Genomic DNA, 7,943 nt, shown 5'->3' with positions numbered 1-7,943 from the left:
GATAAACAGCTGGACCACTGTTGGATTTCAGAGGTGGAGCCAGCAGGTCAACTTGATGGTTGACTGCAGGGTAGAAAGAGGATGCAAAGAGGGAGCTCAGATTTCGTTGCCTGAACAAACACATGGGTGGTTCTGTCTACTGAGATGGGACAGACTCAGGAAGGAAAACCTTTAAAGGAAAGAATTTATTCAATTTTGGATGCGTTCCCTTTCCTGGGTGATCAGAAGATAGGGTTTCCTAGCTGGGAAGGCAAAACATCTGTGACGGTGGGAACTATAATCACTGATGCGCATATCCAGGAAGTGCACAAACAAGGTGTATGCTCTGTGAGTGAGCAGCTGCACCCGGAGTCGTATCAAGGCCAGGGAGCAAGATCCTCACCTTCGACCAGCTGGCCCTGGACTCCCCCCAAGGGCTGTGGCACTGTCCTCCTTTCTGGTCTTCTCAAGGGTGGGGAGAGGTGTACAGGCATTTCGGCAAGGCCTCAGGAACCCTGCATAGCCACACCAAACCCTTTGTACACTCCAAGGGCGGGAAGTTCGAGTGCACCAGAGGCCAACCGTGGCTACAAGAACTAACCCTTGACTCTGCTGCTGCTGCTGCTGCTAAGTCGCTTCAGTCGTGTCCAACTCTGTGCGACCCCATAGACAGCAGCCCACCAGGCTCCCCCATCCCTGGGAGTCTCCAGGCAAGAACACTGGAGTGGATTGCCATTTCCTTCTCCAATGCATGAAAGTGAAAAGTGAAAGTGAAGCCGCTCAGTCGTGTCCGACTCTTCGCGACCCCATGGATTGCAGCCAACCAGTCTCCTCCATCCATGGGATTTTCCAGGCAAGAATACTGGAGTGGGTTGCCGTTTCCTTCTCCAACCCCTGACTCTACTTTGTTATTAAAAAGATTTTGGATGCTAAAAAAAATAAAATTGGATGCGTTAAGTGTAAGATACCTATTAGACTTCCAAGTGGGGAGAATAGGGAAGTGGATCTACAGCACTGGGGCTCGAGAGGGGACTGCTGGAGAGACCCATCTAGAATGGCGAGTGCACGGATCCTATTTGATTCCATGATGTAGTGCGTGCCTGCTAAGTCGATTCAGTCATGTCCGACTCTGCAACCCTATGGACTGCAGCCCCCCAGGCTCCTCTGTCCATGGGATTCTCCAGGCAAGAATACTGGAGTGGGTTGCCATGCCCTCCTCCAGGGGATCTTCCCAACCAACCCAGGGATTGAACCCACGTCTCTTAGGTCTGCTGCATTGGCAGGCAGGTTCTTTACCACCAGCACCACCTGGCAGGTGGGGTCATTGAGGGAGTTAAAACAGCTCTGGGGAAAGAAGAGGGCAGTTAAGAGGAAAACCAGATGAGTGGTGTCCTGAAAATCAAGGGAAGAGCTGTCAGGGGAAGGCTGCCCACTGGCCAGGTGCCGCCGAGCAGTAGAGAAACACGAAGACCGAGACTTGACGTTGGCCTCGGCACCAGGGACGCCCTTGGTAACTTAGCCAGGACAGTTCAGTGCAGCTGTGAGGACAAGAGTGAATGGGTTCAAGCGAGAAGGGACGGTGAGAAAGGGCAGATACACATCCCATTCTTTTGGACCATTTGCTTGACACCTGGTAGGGGAATGATGCAAGGTCAAGGTTTTTCATGTTTTTAAGATGGGAGATGTTATCACATGTTTAAGTGAGAGCCCAAGGGTTCCAGAAAGACAAATGGATGTTGTAAATGAGAGAAGGGACAATTGCAGGAGCAGATTTCTCTGGGATGAGATCCAAGACCAGAAGAGGGTGTGACCCTAAGAGCTAGAAGAGTTTATCCATTTTAGTACCAGGGAAAACAAAGTATATAGGTACTGTCATCAGAAGATTTGAAGATTAGGGGATAAGGAGGGTCTTGTGATTCTTTTCTCAAGAAAGGAAAAGCTGTGGGCCTGAGGGGAGAGAGAGTCAAAGATGGAAAAAGATTTGAGTCTCCAGTGCTAAATGAACAGGACCATGCAGTAGGCTCGCTAGGCAGTGCTCAGAACCCTCCAGAAGTCTACGGTTGTAAACTCTACTGAGACCAGCTAAAATGGTGGTTTATTTTTCTCCAACCATGTGTGCGGCTCGGGTGCAGGACTGAGAATAGATGGGAAGTTAGAGTTAGCTAAAGTTAGAGGCTTTGTCAGACAAACGACACAGAAGAGAAAGGAGTTCAGGTTTTAGGCAAGAAAATGATTATAGTAAAGGATAAGGAGGGAGGGTTAGGAGGGACATGGGATAAGGGATGGTCATTCAAAAAGTGGTGGCAGACCTCCATGGACTGGAGGTGGGTTCAGAGAATGCTGGAGTGGGACTCATGGAGGAAGTAAGCTGGGTAGAAAGTGGTATGCTTGAACCTGAGCTTTCAGACACAGTGCACTGATCTGTGATGACAGGGTCTGAAGGATGACAAGGGAGGTACAAGGCCAAGGTTGGGTCAGGAGCTGAGGACAAGTGAGGAGACATAGGAACCAGGAGGCCAAGGTGGTGTGTGGATAGTCTCTGTAGGTGGTGAAAGTGAAGTGAAAGTGAAGTCCCTCAGTTGTGTCTGACTCTGCGACCCCATGGACACCAGGCTCCTCCGTCCATGGGATTTTCTAGGCAAGAATACTGGAGTGGGTTGCTATCTGTAGGTGGTAAAGGCATCTAAATGGTAGACTGTCTTTCTGGCCCTCTTGCTTTTTGCCTCCAGGAGATCCTCACCCCCCTTTCTCCCATCCATGTTCCCTCAAGAAGCACAGAAGAGACACAGGTGGCTGACAGGCACACCAGGACATTTCTGAGTAAAGCAGACCCCCAAAAGGCACTTATATAAATAACTTCTTCACAACAGCCAAGTGCCAAAGTGACAAGGAATGTGGTACTGGAGAAGTTTAATCAGGAGACTAAATGTAACCAAGAAGCAAGAGGTCATTGGGAGAAAAGAGGCTCCTATGAAATACTTAAAATCTCAAAATGAAAATGCGTTTTCTGTTTAGTTACTGCAGGCACTTAATAGCTGGGTCAAGCACCCTTCTTGCCAGTTTTCTCTATTATAACCTTCCCACTGGGTTTGGAGGCAGAGACGATCTAAATATGCTGAGAAGTTCAAGTGTGTCTACAGCTCACCTGATATTTAAAGCCCAAGATGACATAAGCCAGGCCTATTCAGAAGGATGGCAAAATGTTTGAGTTGTAATCTAGAGTCCCACGGATACAGACCTTGTCGTTAGCATAAAGCATCTCTGTGGATGGTCATTAATAGAAAAATTCTATCTTTAAATCTTTAATTCTATATTGAGTTCTTATCCATTGCAGATTGTCACCTCTGTACTAGTACTATACTGAATTCCAATTATCAGGTCAGCCTATATGTGCTAGTACAAGTGAATATATTAGATAATTAAACACAAACTATCATTACACTCAATGTGTACATATAATAATCTATGCTCTACTTTTTCAGCTTATTACTAAGGCAGTTGAGTATCTCCTTATTTTAAAGTGTGTATTTGATTTACTTGTTTCAGAATAACTAGTTTGAGTCATCTTTGACAGACAATAGTTTTTGGTTTGTTTTTACTGCAAAAAAAAAAAAAAAAGGCTCAATTCCTATGAGAGGGTGACTCATGATAGCAAATACGACAGTTTGCTGGGAGTCATTAACTCCCAAGGAAAGAAATGTAAATTGGTATCTGGTGATGGTATAAATCCCTACAGAAGGGACCCTGAAAACATCAGTATATTAAAGCCCTTCACAGAGTACGTCCAGTGGTTCCAGAGTGTTAACAATAGAGCATGCATGCTCAGTCATGTCCGACTCTTTGTGACCCTATGGACTGTAGGTAGCCCACCAGGCTCCTCTGTCCATGGAATTTCCCCGGCAAGAATACTGGAGTGGGTCACCATGCCCTCCTCCAGGGGATCTTCCTGACCCTGGGATCGAACCCGCATCTCCTGCATTGGCAGGCAGATTCTTTACCCCTAGCCATCTGGGAAGCCCCAACAATAAAACATTAAGTGTTAAAACCTCCAGGCAGCTCTTTTTGTCTCAAGTCCTTTATTACTAATTTTACAAATGTACTTAATTTGTCAGCAAGGAAAAAAAGGGAACTGGCTTCTCTTTGTGACTTGTCAATACTATTAGACTCTTCTAGTTCTTTGTGTTATCTTAAAATCTTAAGTTTAGTAACTTTTCCATATCTAAACACTTTGGATTTGACATGCTTTATGACTTTTATCAGTAATTAGAATACATATTGGATAAAATATAAAACAGGGCCAAGAACCTGCTCCAGAGGCTCTGTGACTCCCTTGGACGCTGTACATAAAAATTTATCAGTGAATGTGTACATTCTGGGGAGAAGAGCTTTAGCTTCCCATTCAGATTTTCATAGGGCTCTGTGAAACCCCAAGTGGTTCGCTGGAAACTCTTAAATAAATGAAAGTGCAAGTCGCTCAGCCGTGTCTGACTCTTTGTGACCCCATGGACTACACAGACCATGGAATTCTCCAGGCCAGAATACTGGAGCAGGTGGCCTTTCCCTTCTCCAGGGGATCTTCCCAACCCAGGGATCAAACCCAGGTCTCCTGCATTGCAGGCAGATTCTTTACCAGCTGAGCCATCAGGGAAGCACATCTTAAATAAATGAAGTTTAACTTAAAATGAAGTTAAACTTAAAAAAAAAAAAAAAGGTTGTTTCTGAGACTAGGTTCTCAATGAACTCCATGGTGGAGAACTGACCACAGGTTAGATAAGCTAAAAATATGGACAATTTATAATTTTTTGAATTTCAAGTTTTCTTTAAGAATCCTCCAAAGTCCCACATCAAGCAAAGGCATCACCATTTTTCTGGGTCCCTCAGGCTTTAACCCTAAAGGAAATCAACTTTGAATATTCATTGGAAGGACTGATGCTGAAGCTGGAGCTCCAATACTTTGGCCACTTGATGCAAGGAACCAACTCACTGTAAAAGACCCTGATGCTGGGAAAGATTGAAGGCAAGAGGAGAAGGGGATGACAGAGGATGAGATGGTTGGATGGCATCACCGACTCAATGGATATGAGTCTGAGCAAACTCAAAGAGATAGTGAAGGACAGGGAAGCGTGGTGTGCTGCAGTCCATGGAGTCACAAAGAGTCAGACATGACTTAGGGTCTGAACACAACAAGCTTTAAATGTGGCCTTCACCCTCACACTTCCCTCCTGTTTCTGTCCCGAAGTTTCAACCAGTCTTCCCTTGAATTCATCCATGCCTTCTTTCCTTTACTCACCTTAGCCCAGAGCCTCACTGCTGCTCTTTTGACATATAAGTGTGTCTCAACTGTCCTCTGATCTCTTATTTCTTATTGATGCTATTGTCAGCCTGGCCACCAAAAATAGATTTCCTTCTGTCCTAAAACAGAAACCTTTAACAGTGACTCCTTTACAGAGTCAAGCCCAGCCTCTTCCCTCAGTCTTCAGGGCCCTTTCGCAAGCTAAGAACATTTTCACTGAACCCTAAGTACACATAGTCCACCCACAACCCCCGCCCACCCCCTCATCTTGTCCTGAAATCTCCCCAGCCTAAAATGTCCCTCCCCTGCCTTGTGCCTTGTCCAGATCTTTCAGGGTCATTTCAAGTCCTCCATGAAGACAGTTCAGCCCATCTAAGTTGCCTTCTTTCTTCAGGGCCAGGGGACATTTTTCTGTGTTCCTCGTGCTGACCCTTGGTCATATGCATTTTTATGTGACTGTTGGCCTCTGTGAACCACATACCCAGGAAGGCAGGGATGGCTCTGGTCCTGAGTGTGTGCCATGGGACAGGCCTGTGCTAGGTGAGCGAGCAGTGTGAATAAAGGCATGGTTCCTCCTCTCAAGAGATCACAGTCCCTTTTAGGGGACAAGTAACTCCCTGGTTGCAGGGTGCTATGATGAATCGCGGAGGACGGGCATCTATATCAAATGGAAGCAGTGTTGGGGAGGCTTCCCCAGGGGTAGCTTCTCAGCAGATGTGACCCAAGTAAGCAGAGATGGGGAAGGGCACGCTGGGCAGATGGACAGACATCTGGCCAGGAAGAGGGTGTAAGGCAGACTGGACCTTTCAAAGAACTCCTGGTTAAGTGCTTATAACCTCTAAAAGGTTTCATTCGGAAACAGGGTGAAGGGAATCCTCTGGATCCTAAAATGATCATTAATATGGTCTCTTCCTTCAAGGAGCTTAGAGCCTAGTGTAAATATACTCAGCTTCAAAGTGGAAGGATCCGTCACTTCAGTTAACAAAATATTACAGCTTCTTCATCTTGAAATGTGAGACTCAATTTGAACAGTCTGTAAATGATCTTATGACATAATTCCACCTCCACCCCCCATTCTCTTGTTTCCACTGTAAGCTATCCTGAAGTGTAGATGGAAAGTCTGGAATTTCCAGGAGCTTCAGAAAGGCTCCTAGCTAAGAACATTTGGGTGGGGCGGGGGTAGGGGTTGGGGGGACGGGCTACTGTTATTCTGTCTGGAATCCCACCAAAAGTGCAATGTTGTGTCTTCTTCCTGAGGGCTCCTAACAAGGCGGTGGAGGATATTTTATCATCGACAGTAACTTGATAAATAGTTGTCAGCCAGCATTTGTCAAAGCATTCCCTAAGAGACACCCTAGTGAGATAGTTTAACAGTTCCTTCTTCTGGGTCTCTAAAGTCTATTCATGGTAGGTACATCCCAGAGAAAAAGCACCTACCTACTGAGCACCAGGTGACCTCAGTCTTGGCAGGAATGAATTACAGCCTCATGTTATCATATTGTCATGTGGTTCCCTATCTTTATAGAAAATCGTATGTATACAGTGTTAATGTCAATTACTTCTCAATAAAATCAGAAAAAAATAGGAAATCGTGTGTTAATCATCTGCTTGAAAAATATTTGCGTCTTCTGTGCGATGAGTTGAAAACACGTCGTTTGAGATTTTTTAACAGGAACCTCTACACTTTCTAATTTCAGGAAAAATTCTGCTGGGAGTCTAAACAAAGTGAACAGTTAAGGCCTTTTGCCTAGATTGAAGTCCTGGGTCCAAAAGCTAGATAGAGCACAGCTTAATTCAGCCCACAGTGGCTTGGGATGAATTGTGCCTCCACAGTCTGAGATGTCTCCTCTTGCCTGTTTGCATCTGCACGGCTCCTCCAATCTTTCTGGCTGCACATAAGGCAAAATTGCATAACCACTTTGCCTTTCGGCTGGTATCAGGTTTTCCTAGAGAAACCAATGGTTATTTATTCATTCACCTGCCAATGAGCAATTGCGTGTTTGGGGTTTGTTTTTGCCATTGCAGTGTCTGCTGTTGATGAACAAGGTCGGGCAGGTCTCCTGGACCATGGGTGCACGTTTCCCCCACATACTCGTTTGAACTAGAATGAGCAAACCACGCCGCAGCAGCGTCGCTCTCGGATTCACCGGCACCGAACACCATTAACTGGACGTCTTCTTCCTTTGTCCTAGAAGCGTCGCAGTATCGCTCCATTAAAAAAATCTCCCTGTTGCCGTTTTAAAATGAATTTTCCCATAGAGGAAAAACAAAACGCTACCGTCCCTGGGTGGGCTCGAACCACCAACCTTTCGGTTAACAGCCGAACGCGCTAACCGATTGCGCCACAGAGACCGAGCTATCGGGGCTGCGCTGCGGTGTGTACAGATTTCCGCGGCCGCAGAGGCTCCCTAGCTGCCCGGGGCGTTGCCTCGCGGGCACCTCGGAGAAGCGCGCCGAGGAGGCGGCGGGAGGAGCCGGGCGGCAGGCGGACATTCGGGCGGAGCCGCGGGGGCTCCTCGGGGGGCAGGGCGCCGCCCGCAGACCCCGCCCCCCGGAGCCGGCCATGGCCCCGCCCCCTGCATCTGGCCCCGCCCCCCGGAATCGGAGCCGGCCCCGCCCCGGCGACTCGGGGGTCGGCCGCGCCCCCTTCCCTCTCCCTGTGCACGCGGGA

At 47.2% G+C, this 7,943-nt stretch overlaps 1 non-coding gene across 1 annotated transcript; it reads right to left on the bottom strand.

The window, feature by feature from the left end:
• Positions 1–7,550: 7,550 nt before the first annotated feature.
• On the bottom strand, positions 7,551–7,624 carry TRNAN-GUU (transfer RNA asparagine (anticodon GUU)). Its single transcript has one exon. It is a non-coding gene; the product is annotated as a tRNA-Asn (tRNA).
• Positions 7,625–7,943: the final 319 nt, after the last annotated feature.

The sequence above is a fragment of the Bos taurus genome, chromosome 12 (assembly GCF_002263795.3).
Source record: "Bos taurus isolate L1 Dominette 01449 registration number 42190680 breed Hereford chromosome 12, ARS-UCD2.0, whole genome shotgun sequence".
Classification (NCBI taxonomy): Eukaryota; Metazoa; Chordata; class Mammalia; order Artiodactyla; family Bovidae; genus Bos; species Bos taurus.
The sequence above is the reverse complement of the archived record's forward strand: the minus strand, read 5'-3'. Positions and strand labels throughout refer to the sequence as shown.